This window comes from Anolis carolinensis, chromosome 3 (genome assembly GCF_035594765.1).
Source record: "Anolis carolinensis isolate JA03-04 chromosome 3, rAnoCar3.1.pri, whole genome shotgun sequence".
Taxonomy (NCBI): domain Eukaryota; kingdom Metazoa; phylum Chordata; class Lepidosauria; order Squamata; family Dactyloidae; genus Anolis; species Anolis carolinensis.
The window spans coordinates 259,501,164-259,522,792 of NC_085843.1; the positions used below are offsets into that span (position 1 = coordinate 259,501,164).

Below are 21,629 nucleotides of genomic sequence, written 5' to 3' on the forward strand. Positions count from 1 at the left end.
ACAGTAGCAGCACCATTTGGATTTGGTTAGAGCAAAGGGGGTACATTATTTTTTGATTTTAACAAAATTATCAAATGTCATATTTGAAATGGAAAGAACCTGAAATTTTAAAAAATTGGGATGTGGAAGAAAGTGAGACTGATTCCCTAGTGAGCAGAATAACTTTTGTCTGTGTAAGTCAGATTAGTTGTATTTACTGTCAGGCAATTAACTTTGGATGCTATAAATTGCCTTGGAAGCTGAACAATACATAATGATATGGCTGGGACCTAGTACATGACTATATTCACATACCCATGGAATTTTAAACTTATATTTCCCAAACATTATTCTCACCACACCATACCAATCCCACAGTGATACTGAAGAGAGATTCAATAGCCTCTCTGGATATGCCCATATGAAGAGGCTCTTTGGATCCTGTCCTAAATAAATATATGGATAAATATAATATCTAGAACATATATATCCTGTCTTTCCTCAAATGAGCTTAAGCAATTAGCAACAAAAACAAAATTACAACTGAAGGATTTGAAATACATGACTTGGAATCCAACACTAACTACTAATGGCAGCAGGATATAAAGGTTTAAAAAAGGACCAAAAATACCACTCAGAATCAAGAACAGTTGAAATCTACTCATCCCACATAGGAAGACTGTAGTATTGTCCTAAATAGGAAAGGGACCTACATGAACCAATAATCATAACAACAATAATGAAAAGCTTTTTGCCAGTGCATGGAAAACCACTGAAGACAAGATGCGTCTTTCTTAGGAGATGGCTCCAAAAGATTGATTCAGTCACAGCGAAGGCCTTCTTCCTGCGCACACTACATATGAGTGAATCTCTGGAAAGACAATAGGATGCCCAAGGCTGGTCTTTTTTGGCCTCCATGGAGGTTAACCTGAAAAACTATCCCTGCATCAGATACTTGTTCACTTGAGTCCTGCTAAATCTGGACATGTAGAGAGAATCTGAAAACAGGAAAAATAAATTGCTTGTATATTTCACTCCCTATACCATATAGCTGGGCTTCTTAAACATTGTCCACTCATAATCCTTTTCCACTTCATGCATTTTTACTTGACTCTAGGTATGTAGGGGTATTAAACAGGTATACGAATCCATTTACTGTAAATAAACCAGCATTTGAAAAACTTGCTAAAGAGGCTGATTTTCGTTATTGTGGAAGCTTTTTCTGCAGACTCCAAAGCAAACGCTGCATGTTGTTGCTAACAGATTTGGGTAAATGAGTAGCATTCAGAAACCTTTTACTGTTGCCAACTCTTTTGGGACCCCAACATTGAGCTAAGAGCCATTGGGATTAGAATCCACAATCTAAGAAGCAGTCCCACATAGGAAGGGTGAATTTTTTTAATATGCGGGAAACATTCTATTAGGACTCTGAACCTGTATTCTTAAATGGTGTAAGGCAGGGCAATGTAAAATGATTATTCTGAACATGTTGATTGTCTCTTGGAAAAAAAGCAATAGCCAAATAGTAGATTCTTGTTTTTTGTGAGACACATTCAAATGAAAGATGGATGCAAGGATTTATTTCCTTCCAACATATTTTTTAAGTTGAAAAGAAATCAACGAAATTAACAGAACGGATAGTCAGCTATCTTGATGCAGTTCATTTTCCCCCTTAAAATATCAAGCAACCATGTACATTATATTAGAACCTCAGATAGGTGGAAGTTTCCATGGATACCATAAAGCAACCAAAGAGTTTGCATCATTACGGTGTGATTTTTTTTTCTGTTCTAGAAAAGGGTTTGTTCTGATGATAATCTAATCCTGCCAATCATTTTAAGTATCCCTTTATACAATGTATTCTATTGAGAGAGAAGCCTACACTCAGAGCATACACCCTCATACCTTTTATCCTAGACATACCTATTGCCACAGGTACTTTTTTTTTGTATTTACTAAGATTGTACCACCGTCACCATTACCCCATGGGACTTGATGACTTCAGTTATACAGGAGCCACTAAATCCATTAAGAGCTAAGCCACAGATGTTTAAAATGTATAATTGGTGATGATGAATTATCTGCCATTCTGTGATAGTACTGAAAGTACATATGTCTCCTACCAAAACTCCTACTCATTAACACTATGGTCTTGCTCATACTAGATAATTGCAGCATTTTACACTACTTTAATTGGCACAGTTCCAGTCTACAGAATCTTCTGATTTGTAATTTTGTAAACTATTTAGTATTTTTGTCAGGATTCTGCAAGATGCAACCATGGCAGCTAAAATGGTATCAAAATGCTATACATCTGTGATAGGAAAGAGATCTGTGACATTAAGGAATGCTTCCAGTTATTATTTTTACTATAAAATTATTCACCAGTGGGAGGACAACAATGCTTTCTATCTACAATTCAACCTCTTTTTATTTGCAGACTTACACAAATCCACTGAGGAAGCACCCCTGCACTGTTGAATAACATCTCCTTGCCCTCACAGGCCTTCACAGTAGATGCCATGTGTTTATAAAAAACTTTCTAGACCTTATGGTCACAAAGTTAATTCTGGAAATATAGTGACAACACTTTTTTTGATTTGGTCTTCAGCACTGAATAATTTACTACCTTCCAGTTCTGTACTGATGGTGGCCAAAAAAGACGAATGTTAATTCCTCTCATTTTAAACTGCAATATAGACTGAAAGCATTTATTTTACTGTCCAAGAACATCTTCAATATTTAACTACATCCTGTGGACTGTCTCAAAAGAGAACACTGGCATTTAGGAGACTGCCTGATAGCCACACCTATGTGTTCTATGGAGACTATAAATCATTGTTAGAAAAAAATATAGCAACTTAATATTTAGAAGCATACTAATTAGCTTGGTTTTGCAAAATATGTAGGAATATTAATATATGGACACCCAGAAAGGAGAGTAGGGTGCAAGACAATAATTGTGCCAGCCAGCCTGCCCCTAACATTTATCTCTTTGTAATAAATCTCTGAGCAAGGTTTACACACTGGGGAGCAACGTATGATATACAGCATGCGTGTGGAGTCTAATGTATACAGCTTTACTTTCTATTTGAAAATGTCATCTGTATGAAGGCCAGCCATCCCATACTTGGTGTAAAGATGGTAGACAATTAAACCGATTAGAAGGAAGAATAAAGATCTTTATGGCACTACAACTGGAATACAGACTGAGTGTGGTTATATAGCTAACCTAGCACCCATTAACACTACACAATTATAGCATTATACTCTAACTGCCATGGCAACATTTTGTGAAATCCTGGAGTTTGTAGTTTGATGAGGTGTTAAAGCTTCCTGGCTGGGAATTCTAAATACCTCCAAACTAAACCCCAAATCCCCAGACTCCATCAGACTAAGCAATACAATGATAGTTAAAGTGGATTTGTTCCACTATAACTGTGAAGTGAGAGTGGACCTCTGGTCAAAGTCCTGTGTATAAGGATAAGATGTCTTATGTTTCTATTTAAATTATAGTGATTATAGTTGATTTTCCACATCTGTTGGGTTTCACTTCTGCAAATAGAAATATTTGCAGATTCCTTGCTGCCACCTCCGCTGTTGTCCCATACCATTTTAATTGAGGCTGAAAGTCTTTCAAGGCTCTTAGAGACTGTGAATATGTGGCAAGGTGTGCAATTCCTAGTTTAAAAAATGCATAAAAAGCAGTAGTGGTGGTGTGTGAAGGAAGGCAAGAGTGGCTGGAGGAAACAAAGGCATGGAGAATGGCATGCTGCCACCAATTGCATAGGCAAAGCAGAAATATGCAGCTTGAAGCAACAAGAGAGGGAAAGGGGGGAAGTGTGAATAAGGAAGGTGAGGACTGGCTGTATTTACAAGTTTGCACACACACACACACACACACACACACATGCAATTAGTGTATTCTTTGTTTCCCCCTCTCTTTTTTTCCTTCTTTCTTTCTTTCTTTCTTTCTTCCTTTCTTTCTTTCTTTCTTGTGATATGAGGATACATTAACAGGCAAATATTAACAGCTCCATCTTTCCTTTGTGGCTCCCCAGGCTCATTCTATCATCAATTACAGTCATCCTGAATTGCTGTCTATATTGTTACTACTTTTCAATTTCTTTATTTCACTTGTGTTTTCCACTTCTCTATGCTACCAATATGTACAGGCATGTTTGAGAAAACACTGCTGAAGAGATTGCATGAAAATTCTTTCTCTCTGATGTTTATCTGAAGCATGCTAGAGTGGTGGTGTTATATTTGTGAAACACTTCAGCAAAAACACAGACACATACAATCCTTTGATGAAGTGACTATATAGGATCACTTTCCTCTCTGTATTGTTCATACACACCCACTGCTATTCTAGAGAAAGTAAAGATCACAAAGAAACACAACCCTACGGTTATGTAGAAAGCATAGGAACACATTAGAAAAACAAAGTAAAAGAGACTTTGGTTTCATTTCAGGGGAATATAGAACTCCAAAACCCAGGGAGAAATTTCTGCAAGGGTTTTGCATTAGCAGATTTCCTATATGATTTCCTATATACAGTAGAGTCTCACTTATCCAACACTTATCCAACGTTCTGGATTATCCAATGCATTTTTGTAGTCAATGTTTTCAATACATCGTGATATTTTGGTGCTAAATTCGTAAATACAGGAATTACTACATAGCATTACTGTGTATTGAACTACTTTTTCTGTCAAATTTGTTCTATAACATGATGTTTTGGTACTTAATTTGTAAAATCATAACCTAATTTGATGTTTAATAGGCTTTTCCTTAATCTCTCCTTATTATCCAACATATTCGCTTATTCAACATTCTGCCGGCCCGTTTACGTTGGATAAGCGAGACTCTACTGTAGTCAGTAAATGTGCAGGCAGAGTACTAAGCTAAATATGAATTATTGTCACCCAGTGAATCTTCTGCTCTAACAGAGATTGCTGTTTATTCAATATTAGTGAGAATGAGTTTTAGTGGATATTCACATTGTAAGAGGTAGCAGTTTTGGCATGCCATGGGCACCAGTTTATGTATCTGTCTTACGATTGTAGACGTAGCATCTATACATGTCATTTCCTGTTCATTGGTCTTAGCTACACTTTTCCTGCATCAACTGATCTGCAGTTAGCCTGATTTTGTTTCCCCTGTACTTTGTAGTTAAAGTGCATGTTTGCACACTACAATATCTCACGACAAGATATTATGAATTTTTAGTGTTTGTAAGTCAATCTATTTCATATTTTATACCATAGACGCATTTCTTCACTAATTTATTTATTGAAAAAGCAATGACTATTTTAGCCATTTTTATTTGCATTTTAGATTTTATTCTGTACAAACTTCACTTGGAGGTGTTTCTATTTTGTTTTGCCTTGTTATTGTGATCAGAAATCATTGTTCTCTGCATAAAAACAGTACTTTATGTTCTTGTTATTTTCTGCACGTAAATTTTGTTTCTTTAACTTATAATAGTGTAGCTGGAGACAGTGTAAATATTGCACATACAATAATGTTTCTGAAGAACTATTCCAACAGACCCAAAATTGGAGGATAGTCCAAATTCAGGGCCAGAATTAGTACTATCCCCTGGCTTTGGTTAATGTGGGGAAAGGGATCATTAAGATGGACTTTGCCCAGCATTAACCCAGATCAGCTCCATGCAACATTTTGCTGCCCAGCAGCAGATCCAACCTACACAAACCTAAATGGTCAGTGTAAATGAGCCCTTAGTGAAGTCATGCCCCATGGCTATAGAAATAACTTGAAATGTTTCAGTAACAATTCAATCATACGTTATAATTATTGTAAAGAAGGAGTTAATCACAAATACTAGTTATCTGCAACTCCTTTCTTTCAAACTCTGCCATCAGTTTCCTCTGTCCCTCCAAATAGATGTTATTGATAAGCAGACAGAAGTTGTAGAAAACACAGAAGTATTACAAATGGAAGATGACCCCATATGCTGCCCCATAGCATCTGCTTCTGTGAATGGGTTTAGATGATTGTAGAAAAATATTTCCCGTACCATAACTGTCATTGAGTGTCTTGAGATAAATTCAGTGATATTTCCCATAAATGTCTGCCCCACTTGCCTTTTTTTTTGAGGATATTCATTATGCCACTTATGGTTTCACTTATAAGTTGATTCACTGGAATCAGTGGGATTTACAGTATATAAATGTGGCTAACGAGTTGATATGAATCAATAGGTCCTTTTTGAGCCATTCTCCTATGAGAATGGGTAGAGTAGCTGCAACAACAACAACAACAACAACAACAACCTATTGTTGTGTTTAGTGCAATTAACTCTTATATATCAGTGGTGGAAAGGTTGACTTCGGGATCAACTTCCTATTGAAAAAGACTGGAAATTGAAAGCTAGAAATTTGATGTAATTTGCCCCTTGATCTCCAGGGGGGATTTGAGTGGATTTTTTTTTGCAGTTTTGTTTTCCAATTCTAGTGGGTGGGAATCCAGGTGCAGCTCTTAAAGGCCCAGGGGAAGGGAAGAAGGTTGCGGTGTCCCCATAACCTAGAGCAATTGTTGCCTACTGCTGTCATTATCTATGAAAATTTTCACATACCTATTGATTGGTGTTTGTAGCATTATGTGAAAATAATGCCATTGTTGCAATAAATGTTACTAAATTACATGGTTCAATTAATTTACATTCAAAACATAAAATTCAGAAAAGAAAGAATTCCTCTCACATAATTGTCCTTTTGGCAATGTTTTCAGGGGAGGGAAGGAAAACACACAATCTGTGTGGCTGTCATAGCCAAGTCTCTTCTAAGAGAGAGCTGTTGACATGCATATTTCTCAGTAGGATGGGTTCTTTCCTTAACAAAAGATTTTTGAGCCCTTGAAATTTGATGTCATTCATACAAAATACACTAAACTCTGCTTGATTTTTGTCAGATGGCATTAAGAGAAAGCTGGAGAGCTTCTATTGCCTTTTTCTTTAGAAATACTTTTTTTCTCAGGCATGAATAAAATATGAATTTAATTTTGAATGTTAGAAATGTTTTGCTGTGAAGAATAAAATCAATGTCTATGATGTGCTTAAATTAAAATTCTATCAGATCTGTGGATAATAGAAAGATATTGGCAGGCAGGAAACTAGAAAAAGAGTTCATGTGAACCTTCTGGATTAGGTTATTTATATTTCCAAAAGCAACTCTCCAAAATCTTTGTTTCCTCTTCCTCCCCCCACCCCCAGCCCCAATACATTATCTCTCGCTTTTCTCTAGGCCAGTGGTTTTCAGCCTGTGGGTCCCCAGATGTTTTGGCCTTCAACTCCCAGAAATACTAACAGCTGGTAAACTGGCTGGGATTTCTGGGAGTTGTAGGCCAAAACACCTGGGAATCCACAGGTTGAGAACCACTGCTTTATACTCTCAAGATGCATATAGTACTGGCTGCTAGTGACACCAAGAATCTACTTGTAAATATATCTCGTATTGATTAGAGAAGTTAGTTTGTTGGACCAAAGCACCCAGAATCTCCCATACAACCTGTGAAGCAACCTGGGAAATAGCTCTTAATACGAGTTATGATAGTCAATGCCCACCATCAAGTACCTTTCTGTGGTGGTGGGACTGCATGCTCCTGGTAGCAATGCTGCTGGGTGGGTCTCCCATGTCAGACAGGCTTTTTTCCAACAAGCCAGGCTAAATGTGCCAAATAGTTACTGGGCAGCAGCAGCAGTGGAGGGTGACACTGGTCAAGAAAGTCTCAGAGACAACAGCAGTGGCACCATAGCTAACACTTATTCATATTCAGAAGAAGGCAATGGTAAACCACTTCTTATATCTTGTAAATCCTATGATGAGACAATTCAAAATTAAATGACATAGAGCCAGAATATGTCAGTTCCAAACTGAATGGCACTCAGAAAACTACTGGGTTCCAACTATGAGTAGGACAGCTACAAGTCGTGCTGTGGCTAATGATGTAAGTGGTTTTAAACTGACTATCATGAGAGGACATATCATGAGAGAACATGACTCATGACTAGAAAAGACAATAATGCTTGGTAAGGTAGGAAGGAGCAGGAAAAGAGGAAGACCACATTACAGGTGAATAGATTCAATCCTGAGCCTGCAAGACCTTGTTGAGGATAGCTTGACATGGAGGTCTCTCATTCATAGAGACTGGATGGTCATCTGTCGGGGGTGCTTTGAATGAGATTTTCCTGCTTCTTGCAGGGGTTGGACTGGATGGCCCGTGAGGTCTCTTCCAACTCTACTATTCTATGATTCTATAGAGTTGTCACAATATCAAGTTGGCTTGCTAGCAGTTAACAAGATTGCCGAAAAATTCTTAACAGGTTGTGAAAGTGCCAGTGGAAAAATATGAGAGAGGGTAGCTTAATGGGAATAGCTATTTAAGGCCTATGAGATTAGGATGCTAGATTCATATTTAAATTTACAAATATGTGTCACTTCTGAGAACAATTCAGTGCTTTCTCTGGGTTGTAAAACTAAACGCCTGTAAGTTGAGACCATTTCTTTGATGGCACCACAAATAGTTAGAAATGTGGCTTCTGCACAGTGGGACCTTTTCCTGGTTTCTTACTAATGATAAAGTTCCTTCCAGAAGGAAACATATCTGGTACAGTCTTGCTATTGATTATATAGCAGGCAAAATTTATCCTTTTTTAATTCAGACTGTTGAGTTTTCTCATTGTGAATGTGTTGTTGTTCTATTCCGGATCATCATGTTTGCCTGCTTGGCTTATTACTTGCTGCTAGATTTAATTACTTTTGCTTTAGGGTTTAAAAATTACTTTGCAGTTGTTTATTCTGATATTTTTATCCACTATTATGACTTGCTTTATGGAATGTTTTTATTGTTTTAATGACTTGTAGTTCAGCTATCTTGAATACTCTGCAAGACTGCATAGACTTTTAACAAACAAACTCAATCAGTTAATGAATGTGACAGTTCTACAGACTGATCAAATTTGTTGTTGTGCCTTCAAGTCATTTTCAATTTATGGTGACCCTAAGGTGACACTTCCATGAGTGTTTCCTGGCAAGATTGCTTTAAAGGTTTGCTTTTGCCTTCCTCTGATACTTGAGAGACTGTGACTTGCTCAAGGTTTGAACCCTGATCTCCAGAATCACAATCCAATTTTCAAACCACTACACCATGCTGGTTCTCCTCTGATCACATAATATGCTAGCAAAAAAGATTAGCAATAGAACAAATTAAGAATCTGAACAGAATAAGAAGCACAGAATCAGGAGACTACAGGAGAAGGATGGAGTTGTTTTGATACTGGCTAATTGTGCTTATATAGCAAGCAGATTAAATTTCTCAGGATATATATGAACTATTTTATCATGAAGACAGTCTACCTGACAGATGACAGCCACGTTATAGATGGATTTGTCCAATCAAGGAAGCCTTGACCTCAGATTTGTAAGACCTGAGCAGAGATGTTAGTGATCTAAGGCTCTTGGAAAGCTCTCATTCATGGGGTCACAATGCAGCCTGAGCTCTGCCACATGCGCAATGGACCTTCTTATAGCGACACCAGAGGCAACTCCAAGTGGTCACTGGCCAGCTTCTGGTCAAAAGACATTTAGTATAATTCCAAGTTTTTAACTTTTGTGTTTTTAAATACATAATAACTATACCCTCAATTCGCATCTGACATGATAAATAAATAGAGTCACTATGAGTCTAAGATGACCTGATGACAAACAACAACAACACTCTTCCTGGGGCTTGTATAATCCTCACATAAGTGCTTCTGGGTTGGCTACATGGCAAAACTGGCAAAAAAACAAACAAAAAAAAACCTGCTGCCGGCAAAAAAAAATGCTGGTGGTGCACGACGGGCGGTTTCCTATCTTTCCATAGGGGAAGATGGGTTTAGCCAGCATACTGAGGCTTTCCCCATGTTGTGAGGTAGAACAAAGCTGGACTGGCGTGGAGAGATAGGTCCCCACACCCCCTGGACAGGTGTCCCCAGAAACACGATGATACTCAGAGATTCCGGTGGCACGTGTGCAAAAACCAGATTTGAAATCAGCTTCCTGGCATCAGCTTCTCTAGTCTTCTAAGAAATGCAAATCAAACAGGGCTTAGGGAATGTTCACACCTTAAAAACTAACTACCAGCTTGTATTTTTAGCTATTTGTTCTTCTCCCACACTACTACTATTATTTTGGTGAGTTCTTATGAGTTGAGTTATTTTGCAAATTGACTAAATTTTGGCAATTTGAGTTCTTTTTCAGAGTTCTGCAGTCACAGTTAAATGTGCTCTAGAACGCTATCCACATGGGAAGATAAGATGTTTTTGTGCACGCATGTACATTTGCTCATTTAGGCATAGGACAAGAAAATCTATTTAAATCTGAGCTGTTATGAAAACCAAGCCAAGAAAACCTGGAGAAGACTAGAATAATTTCTGCTTGTTTCCAAATATATAGCATGCAAAAAGAGGAGAGAGAAAATTCTTTTTAGGAAAAAAAATCAGAAAAGAAAAAGGCTAGTAAATGTCAGTTTGCAAGTCTATATTTAACTGACAGTAAGGACTCATCTCTATTCATTCCCCAAAGATTCCTATATGAAAGGCTATATCCTTTCCACTGACATTTATTTTGGATTTGATGAAACGCAATAGATTTCATTTTATCCTCATATTATCTGACTTTATTTAAAAAAATACACTGAAGAGACCTCTCAATCTGGTGTCTTGGGAATGGTTAACTAAAAGCCAGGTGCAAAACTGTTTAAAATGCAGTTGTTCAAACCAATCATTACAGGGAAGTAATTACTTTAAGCACTTTGTCTTGGATTTTGCCAAGATTAAACAATTTCAGGATAGATCCGAGCCACACTTCTTTAATCTAGTGACCTCCTCATGTCTTGGATAATAAATCCCACCATACCTGCTCAGTTGTAATTCACAACACTTAAAATGAGCCAGCCTAGGAAAAACTAGTCTTGGGGATTCTGCCTCCCATTCTCTTGAAATGTTCTTCTCTATATCAAATGTTAAACCTTTCATGAAGACTTTCAGTTTGAGTCATCTGCTAAAAAACATGAATGAACAAGTGTATATGTCTTTTTGAAGCCTTAAGATTCATAGACATTATTTATCAGAATATTAGCATCCAAAGGGAACTTATAGAACTTTTGAGATTGAAAGAAGTTGGTAGCATAAGCTTTTGTAGACGAAGGGTACTTTATTAGACGAGTGCAACAATACAAGTATTGTCACTTTGATGCTCATCTTGAAAATAGTTTTCTGTTACTCCAGGCTTTTGAGCATTGACTCCCAGCTACAGGAGGTCTTTTAAATGTGATTCGTGTTGCTACAGTGCTACTACTGCTATTGTTATTAATGTCCTTTTAATAACTGTTTTAAAGTAATATCTGCCCCAGCTGACATTTTTTTGAAGGATCTTCTGCAAACATTTCTATCTGGTACCCTTCTACTACAGAGAAGATACGAACTGAACACAGGGGGCTTTTTTTTTTTTTAGTATCAGGTGTATATATGTTCAGTTCACACTGTACAATTAAGGCAGCTTGATACCAACCATGGCAATGTGCTATGAATCCGAGGATTCATAGTTTGATTAAAGAGTACACAGTTTTGTAGCACACTACACTGAACATTAAAGTTCTCTGGCAGAGAATTCGATATACTTTCTGAAAATGCAAATCCCCGTATTCCATACGATAAAGCCATGGCAATAATATCAAAGTACTATAATTGTGTAGTGTGGATACATGCACTAATTTCAGACTGTTTTATTTTATTTTAAATTCTTCATGTCACACTACATGGAGCTGAAGCCATTGTTCACAATCTTGAAAGAAGGATCTCCTCCAATCCATGCATATCTTTGCCTGTTTTGGTATTTAAATGTTTCAGAAAATCTCTGCAGTTAGCTACCCATAGTTATGAAATATTATCTTCACAGCTGCCTCCCAATCATGCGGTTCCACTAGCTAGACCTCTCTTGATCATTTACATTCCTATCGCAAATTGTTTCATATGCAAATAAGCCTTGGGTTCATATTCCATCTAATTATGCAGTATTGTATTGCGTCCACTTCTGTAAATCTGCCATTTATTTGAAGTTAATTGTTTGTGTGACATAATCCTGGCTTCTTACTTTGCCAAGAAATATCTTTGACAAAAAGGGGGGAAACGAACAAATTGGATTACATATGCAGTAGCTCCATTATAATTTGCAGGAACAATGTGCAGTATTGCCTTCCCTGGCAGTGTACCAGTGGGCTTTCATTTAATCAGGGAATAAATTGCACTGTTTGATTTATTCAACTAACCCATCACCAACCTATTTAAATACAATTCATGAAAAGGTTGGGGCAGACCTCTGAACCACAGACACTAAAATGCTCGTGCCAGAATCTATAGTGTGACTATGTCAAGTATTTGCAGAACAGCACTACATGAATCTGTAAATCAGGAGTGAATAATGGATGCCCTGCATATGTTATTTAACTACAGTTCCTATCAACACCAGTTACATAACTAGCAGCAAAGGATGCTGGGATTTGTCACTCAAAGGCAGCTGGAGAACCACCCTGCAGTGAATTAGGACTTCATCAGATGGGCATGAGGGAAGCAGGGAAAAGCATTGGGAAGAGTGGGGAAAACATCTTACCCCGTTCTCTCCTGGCAGGTTTCATCTTTGGAGCTGACAAGCCATCCCACAATCTTTCCCTATCTTCTTTTTGCTTCACCCCCCACCCCACCCCATATTTTCTGGAAGGGAGTCTTCTCTTCCTTGTAGCACACTGGCAAGACAGAGTGCCCTACTTGGTGGCCACCAGAAGTGTGCATCACGGGAAGGCCTCTGTCGGACCCTGTTTTGCCAGCATGTGAAAATGAAAAGAACATGGGGAAACAACCATGTGATGGAGTTCTTAATATAAAGATGTCTTTGACAAATTTCACTAGCCATTTCTGAGGTGTGTACAAGTCCCAGCCAGGAAACTACCTACAGCAAAAAAAAAAAAAAAAGTCTTGACTTGACCTGGGTCATTTTGAAATGGTGACTGGTAGGTAAATCTGTTTTTGTGTGAACTATAAAGGTGCTCTCTGCAGTGCTGCACTAGATTTGGGGATGGGATTCAGTGACTACAGTTCATTTGAAGTGCATTGCAGATTTACCACCCCAACAACATGGCAGCCACCATCCTGGGAGGAATATTATTTGTTTTGTGCTCAACATCTTGAAAGAAGATGAGATATGTTACAGCTATATTTTATTTTGTATTTCATAGTGGTGGCAGGAATTCATCTGAAATAGCTTTTGAATCATCATACCTAGTTTTCAACATTTTTGAGTTCTTGCCAAACCTTTTCTAAGAGCTGAAATGAACATTTGAAACAATTATATCTGTTCAATACTACCTCTTTAAAAAAGCAAACAAATAATGGATGAGATCCCATGTTGTTCAGAGGAGAATTAAATGTTCCACAGGCAGGATTCTGCTCAGGCTTGCCACTCACCACCCCCAAGATTCCTTGGCCGGTACAAAGTCAGGCATAGGGAGATGATTAAATAAGCATTGGGTGTTGCTTCTCAGTTAGACACAGACCAACAGCATTTTCTGCTAACCTCTGTTGGTATTTCAGCAGCTGATGTCATCAGTTTGCATCTTGTTACAGCACCATAGCCAGAAGCATCTCCAATCCTCTGGATTCTCCACCAGTCATAAAACTGCATTCAGGAGGCCGGTTGAAGCATAACTGTGAGTCTAGGGTATATTTGAGTTATTGTAGAGACTGGAAAAGAATAACAATTTCTGCAATGACCCTCACAAAAGATAAAATAGATTCATGCTTATGTATGTCATTAACAGCCTCCAATAGACTGTTAATCCATCCTAAATATCTTGGTTTCACCTTAGATAAAACACTAACATATAGGAAACACTGCGTGAACACCAAGCACAAAGTTGCTGCAGGCAATAACATCCTGCGGAAACTTACTGGCAGCACATGATGTGCAGATCCAAAATTAATAAGAACATCAATCCTGGCCTTGTCTTACTCAATTGCTGAGTACTCCTGTCCCATCTGGCACAAGTCTGTCCATGCAAAGCAGGTGAATTCAGCACTCAACAAAACATGCAGAATAATCACAGGATGCCTTAAACCTACACTTATTGATAAACTCTACAAGTTAGCTGGTATCCCCCGCCCCCTAATGTGCAACAGGAAGTTGCTGCTAACTGTGAGAGAAATAAGGTCAAACACTGTGAAAGCCATCTACTGAATGACTATCAGCCTCCTCCCAGTAGACTCAAATCAAGGAACAGCTTAATGAGAACCACCACTTCAGCTGTTGTTCCTCCAGCAACAGCAAGAGTATCCCTCTGGGCAGCTAAACCAGGCAATCTCAACTGGATGGTCCTCCATGAGGGTGTGCCTTCAGGGGCAAACCAAGAATGGGCAACTTAGAAGTCCCTGAACAGACTTAGAAGCAGACTGGGTAGGTCAAAAGACAACCTGGCATGATGGCACTACCTGGAGGAATCCTCCACCTTGTGTGACTGTGGAGCAGAACAAACAACTCCGCATATGTACCAGCACTGCCATGAATCCACATAGCTGTATAAAATCCGCATTGAACTGGATTGTTTGGCAGTGTGGATTTACATAATCCAATTCAAAGCAGATATTGTGGATTTTTTGCCTTGGTATTCTGGGTTATACAGCTGTGTGGAAGGGCCCTGAGTCATCAGAAATGTAGCTGGATCAAATAGGTTGTTAGGGCCTTATCTAATATCTACAAAGTAGGGACCAGATGTATTTTCTTGGAAGAGGGGATTCTATATGAATTCACCACTGAAGAAGCCTTTTTAAAGTACAGTTTTGTACTGCTGGGTCACCTTTTACAACTGGCTAGGGGATTAAGTATTGCCAAATCTGAAGAGCGCAAGATTAAGAAATATTGCCATGGTACTAAAGACTGCCATAGTACATTGTCTTCTGTCACTTCTATGTTTTTTTGCCCCACTACATGTGAGTGCCATGTTTTTAACTTTGTTTTATTAACATCATGTAATTTATTATTGCTGTTTTAATGTGATCTGTTTTATTGTCAAAAGGTCTGTTTGTTTATTTTGAATTGGTTTGGTCTATTGTTGTATTTTACAGCATTGAATGTTTTCCTTGTATGTTATGAATTGCCCTGAGTTCCCATGGGGAAATGGGGCGGGATAAACATAATGTTTTATTTAATTACTTACTTTTTTTCTATCAGGCAAACCTCCAAAGTTCTTGATGGTTACCAGAACTTTGAAGTAGGCAATAATCAGTAAGTCATTGAGAATAGTTTTCTTGAGGTATAATTTTAATCTTCCTAGTCAAAACGACTTTCAGAGCCTGACCACAATGACTCATTCCAGTACTTAATGAATGTATGTTAACTTCAGCGTGTCTTCCTGAGGTACACTGTGTTCATCATGGTCTGTGGCAACTGTGGTATCAAATTTGACAGGTCTTTCTTGGTGGTGGCTCTCTGGTTATGGAACCTCCCTTCTGTAAAAAAAAATCTGATTGCCCTGCACAGTTTTGTTTTTAAGCACCTGTTAAAATGCATTTATTTGTACAAGTTGTTGCAGAATAAGAAAGTGTTTGATTTGTTTTCAATTGCTGCCGGATATTCTCCTTCCTCTAGATAATTTGATGTAGGATGAGATGTGCGTTGTGCATTTTTTAGATCACAAGACCTTCCAGGACAGCCCTCATAAGGATCCACTGGGGGAAAAAAAAACATACCCCAGAATTACAAATTATTCCCTCTAAAGTCCATGGGAGGGTGATGTATTATTTTATGAGGCTTTTGAGTCACTTAGGTCTGCTTTTTAAATAGAAATAACTTTCCAGCCCATAGATATAGAATTCAAAGACATAGCCATGTTAGTCTGGAATATTAGTATGCAAAAGAATCTTGTAGCACTTTAGAGATTACAACAACAACAACAACAACAACAACAACAACAACAACAAATTTTATTTATATACCTCTCTACCTCCCATGGGGACTAAGATACAGTCTACTTCCTCAGATGCAAGGAATAGAGGCTTCTGAGAAAGTAGACTCAGGGCCCTTCCATACAGCCATATAACCCAGAATATTAAGGCAGATAGTCGATAATATCTGCTTTGAATTGGATTATCTAAGTCCACGCTGGATTAATTTTTAACTTGGATATGTTTTTAACTTTTGTATTATGTATTTCACTATGTTATGTTATTTATTTATCTGAACTGTTGGTGAATGTATTGTGTCAGGCATTGAATTTTTGCCTATTATTGTAAGTCCCCTCGGGTGAGAAAGGTGGAGTAGAAATGATGTAAATAAATAAATAAATAAATAAATTTTATACAGCTGTGTGGAAGGGGCCTAAGGCCCCCTTTACACTGCTATATAAAATCCAGATAATCTTTTTTGAACTGGATTATATGGCTGTGTTGACCATATAATCCAGTTCAAAGAAGATAGAATGGATTATCCACTTTGATAATCTGGATTATATGGCAGTGTAGAAGGAGGTTAAGGCTGTATCTACACAGTCATAAAATCCACATTTAACTAGATTACCATAGGGTTTACTAGATTTCCTTTCCATAGGGTTTACTATTATTTATATTTTTGTATATCCACATGAAGTCTGGGAATATATTCTCTGCTGATACAGGGATTGTTTACTGTTATAACAATACGCTCAAACCAAAACCCCAAACTTTGGGGTACGGAGATGGCCTCCTAACCTGTAATTTCATTGTACAACAGGGAAATAACAGTAAGGCATCAGTAATTAAATAAGGAGATCTTTTCCTGATCATTCTGCCATGTCTAATTTGTAGTTACAAAGCACAGTACATGTAGCCCTATTGCTGGCAGAACTAACACCTTACTACTTATACACATATCTCTCTCCATCGGTGTTAACAACACTTCATTTTCCCTCTTGACCTGACAGGTCTGTCACTTGCTCCAGTACATTAGATTACAAGAGTACCTCCAAGCCCTCTACTGTAATTAAAACTCCGGACAGCTAGCTGGAGAGACAAAGACATCACCTTAACATTGCCGAGTAGTGGTGATGATATATGAATTACCTGGAGCAGGATGTACTGCCTGTGTATAAAGCAAATTAAGCTTTTGGTGGTGGTGGTAGCATGAGTGCTCTGAATGTTAAGATGAAAGCAAATGTTGCTGAGGCAGTTGCAATGTGATAGTTTAAGTGTGCCTTCCTAAGGGGAAAAATGATTTTAATTTTCTTGTGAGGGGGAACAATACATGCAGCATTTTACAGATTTGTCTGGAAGAAATTTTATGAGGAAGAGTGTCTGGCACATGATTCTGGCTGCTGAGTTTTACAGTATGCATAACTCTTTCACATACTGCAGTTTTCTCAGATTCTGGACTGCATCTGGGAAGAACAATTTTCTCACTTCATGCCACTCTGCTCATCTGCGTAGTCAGTCATGGGATCATGAGTCTTCAGACAGGATGTGCTTATCTTCCTTTTAGAAATAATCAAGGGGTTGTATGCAGTAACCAGTTTCAGAATGAAATTACTGTTTGCCCACTTTTTCCTGATACACATTTTGCCCAAAACCAACATGTTTATTAGGCATCAGTTGAAAACATATATTTGCATCAAGAAGGCAGCAACAACAATGGACAAAATGTAAAACTAACTTTAGATGTTATCATTGCAAAGGTAAATTAAGGGGCAGCTAGTAGCTTCTATAAGTCAGTGAACCCACTCTGTGGTTTAGTCCTGACAATGAAGGAACTTCTCCAAGGTAGCAAACCCTTTCCTAAAAAGTACATTTAAGCACCTTGGATAGTTTTCTTTAAGTTCAACTAAAAACCTGAAATGAATTCTTTATCAATATAGGCATTCTTAGAAAAGAGCTCTATCCCTATCTGTCTTTCATCTATCTCTATCTGTCACTTCTTCCTCCCTCTCTTTGCCTAAAGTTCACTTCTGATCTAAAATGAATGAATTTCTCATAGGAAATGTGGGAAGTTGCTCCTGTTTTAAATAGGGAATCTCCAGAACCTTGAAGTTGCTGGAAATGGTATTTCTCATTTATGGTGAGTAAAACTATCTGGTTACTGGAGTGGGCAAGAAGCCCCACAATCTTCAAAAAACATGCAGACATTGACCACTGACTTGCACTGGGGGACTTCTAGAGAGGTGTTTTTCTTATTTGCATTTTCACAGGTTTCATAGGGATCCCACACTCTTAACATCAGGAAATGTGGTAGGCTGACTGTACTTTTAAAAGGTATCATTAATTTCTTTCCAGTGTTTTGAAACATAATTATATTTTAAACTGCTGTTATATGTAGAGATAGATTATAATTTTAATTTGTTTTGACTAGACCTTAGTAAGATGTATTCATATTCAAATTATAAACAATTCAGATATGGATTAATCTGAAATTAATAATAAGTAAATACTTTATTTATAGACTGCCCTCTCTCCCTGAAGGGACTCAGAGTGTTTAACATACAAAAAAAGGCAAACATCCAATGCCATAGTCAACACATACACACAGATCAAAACAATACAGAAGAACATCAGTAAACTCAAATAAAACACCTAATATTTAAATAAAGCATAATCAAATAAAGCAAAATGAAAGATGGAAAGGGTTCATTTTAACAAATGAGTGGCACTCTTATTCAGGTGCTTGCTAGCTTGCTCCTCCATCTGCATGGCAAGGGTTAGTTCCTCCAAAGTGTCTTTCAAAGTTAAGAAGCTTTTGGATCCTTCATTGATGAAGCACTGAGCTTCATACACAAATGCCTCCTGGTCATATTCTGGCTGTTCTGTAATGTTCAGGATATGGTTATGGGCATTTATTTTCTGCCTGATTTCTCTAAGTCCTTCTATTGCCTTATCTTCAAGTTCATTAATTTGGGTGAGAACTTCCCGGACACTGGAAAGATGAGACGACAAGTCAGTTTTGGAGAGCTGCTCAAGGAAGTGGTTTGACTCTTCTTCACTGATCTCAAGCTCTTTGTTCTCAATTTCCATACAGTTCTTTGTCTCACCAGCTGTTCCATTATAAGGGAGTTCCTTTACTCTATCAGCATAATATAGAGTATTTAAGGTATATTCACAGGAATTTATGCCTGGAGAGATCATTGCAATCATACAAGTTTTGGACTTGGTGCCAATGAAGGAATCCCGCAATACTTGTGTAAGTTTGCTCTCCCGAAAATGTGTATGTTTATTTTGACCTAGATCATGGATGCATTCCTTTAGTGCTAGCAGGCTCTTGTTTATTTCTGCTGCTTCCATCTACATGTATTGATCAGCACTGGATGTACTTGCCCCTCTCTCATTTCCAGGTAAAATCTGTCAAAGTGAACTTGCCATGAAGTTTCCTTTTCTGCATAGGATTATTTGAAAGCAAGCATGGGATCATGAGGAGTTGGAAATGAAAGCCCTGATGCCCTGCAGGCACTCCCAGCTTCAATTATCCGGATAACGTCTTCAGCAAGATTCACTCGTACCTCTTGCAAGCCAACCACCTGGACCTGCTGTTTGCCATCCTCCATCCTCCAGCACCCGCAGCTTCATATTTTATTCAAGACAGCTTTCCATTGTATATTTCAAAGAAAATCACCTATACTTCTAGACCTTGGACCTTATACCATGTCTGCTGCAGGAGGAAGAAGACATCCCATGTTATTTGGAGGCCTTATGTGTTTCCCCAGAAAAATCTCCACCCATAGTATGTGTTTTTCCGCTGCCAGTCTGGTCATAAGCAAAATACATAGCTTCCCTCCTTCAAAAATTGTCTTCACAAGTGGTCAAGCAGTGAATCAATAAATAATTTCATTTGAAGCTTTTTCATCAAATGAGAAGTCAAATTGAAAAGGCTGGTTTTCCAGATATTTAGTCAGATCAACCTTCACCTTTGGTTCATGTATTAGGAAGCTGTTCTTGCTGACAATAGTCATAACATCACATTCCTTCTTTGCAAGTCTTTGCTTATTTAGGGGCCATTTCTTCACTCACATAAATTCTATGTTGTTCTATTGGCTCATTCATTGATATTGACTGACCATTAAGAGTCTTTCTGTATTCCTTGACCATTCGTGTAAAGTTCCAATTTGGACAACTACTGTCATACTCCTGTTCCCGCTTGTTTCTTATTTCAGAGAATTGAGCTCTTTTCTCTTCTCTCTTATTTTTCATTTTTTCATGAATGTGTCTTTTTCATGAAAAAGACACATTCATACATCCAGCTCCAGAGCTTATGAGTTCTTAAATTTTTGCTCTGGTCCTGAATTCCTCTTCAACCATATGAGTATTCAGTTTGTTTTGCCATCATTTTTCCTGAATGGATCCCTAACTTTAATACTCATATTTCAGGCACATATAACATGATCTTTTCTATGATGGCAATAACTGCAACTATTGAAAATGGGATAGAATTGTGTTTAAAATGGCCCCCATCCTCCTCTTCTTTAAGAAACTGTTAAAGACACATCTATGCACCTTAGCATACAGAGATGAGAAGGACTAACATAACTGCCACCCTATAGCAGCTATGGTCTAAGTGAAACTAGAACGAGGACTGAACATTTTCAGCAACTTGGTCACTTAATTGGTCCAGGTATACGCTTGGTCTGTGTAATAATGTTTTTATTGACTGTCATGTTTAAATTTATTGTTTTTTCTAATGTGGAACTTTTATTATAATGTGTATGTTATTGTCATTTTATACTTTTGATATTAATGAAGAAATTGTGGCATTGAATGTTTGCCGTTTATTTGTATGTTAACCGCCCTGAGTTCCTCTGGGGAGAGACGGCGGTCTAAAAATAAAGATTATTATTATTATTATTATTATTATTATTATTATTATTATTCATTTATTTTTGATGATTTTCACAAAATCTGCACATTTTTCATATTTAGAAATAATTTGATACTTTAAAAGTCTGAATGTAGGAAAAAGCAAAACTATTAGATGTTCACATTCCTAGTTATAAGAGGACCATTTATTCCCCTGTTGTACACCACACTAGCAACTGCATTTGCCCAAGGATTATTCAATCGTGGCAAGGGAAGGCAGACAAAATCAGAAATGGGAATTACCTTTTATTAGGATCACTAAAATATTAGCTTTTGAGATCTTCTAGAACTTTTCATCAAGCACAATGGTACAAGATTTAAGGGAGAGGGAAAGAAACAAAATCTCAACAAAACTCTGACCTGGTGAATTAGCCATAATGTGTGTCTCTAACAGGCAAAATATTTAGTGCAGGGCAGGCTCAGTGAAGTGAAGAACTGTCAAAAGGTGTCAAAGCATCAGCTGTCAACTTGCAAGGGAGCATCACTAAGGTTTTCTTTCCACCTTCACCGAAAGACTGATACGTTGAAAACTGGGTTAATTTCCATTTTTCAAAGCTTGCAGGCTTGTGAGTTTGCTTAGATCTGAGACACAGAACAATATATTTGTCTCTATAACAGTCAAGGTTTGCAATTTTAAAATGACTAGGTTCCAAGGTCCCAAGTTATCAACAGCCCTTCTCAGGTCTTGCAAACTCAGAGCTGTGGCTTCTTTGATTAAATCAATCAATCA

The 21,629-nt window shown here is 37.7% G+C and overlaps 2 pseudogenes; both read right to left on the reverse strand.

The window, feature by feature from the left end:
- Positions 1-18,658: 18,658 nt before the first annotated feature.
- Positions 18,659-19,593, reverse strand: LOC107982696 (kinesin-like protein KIF2C; annotated as a pseudogene).
- Positions 19,594-19,622: 29 nt separating this feature from the next.
- LOC107982576 (kinesin-like protein KIF2C) lies at positions 19,623-20,242 on the reverse strand (annotated as a pseudogene).
- Between the last annotated feature and the right edge of the window lie 1,387 nt (positions 20,243-21,629).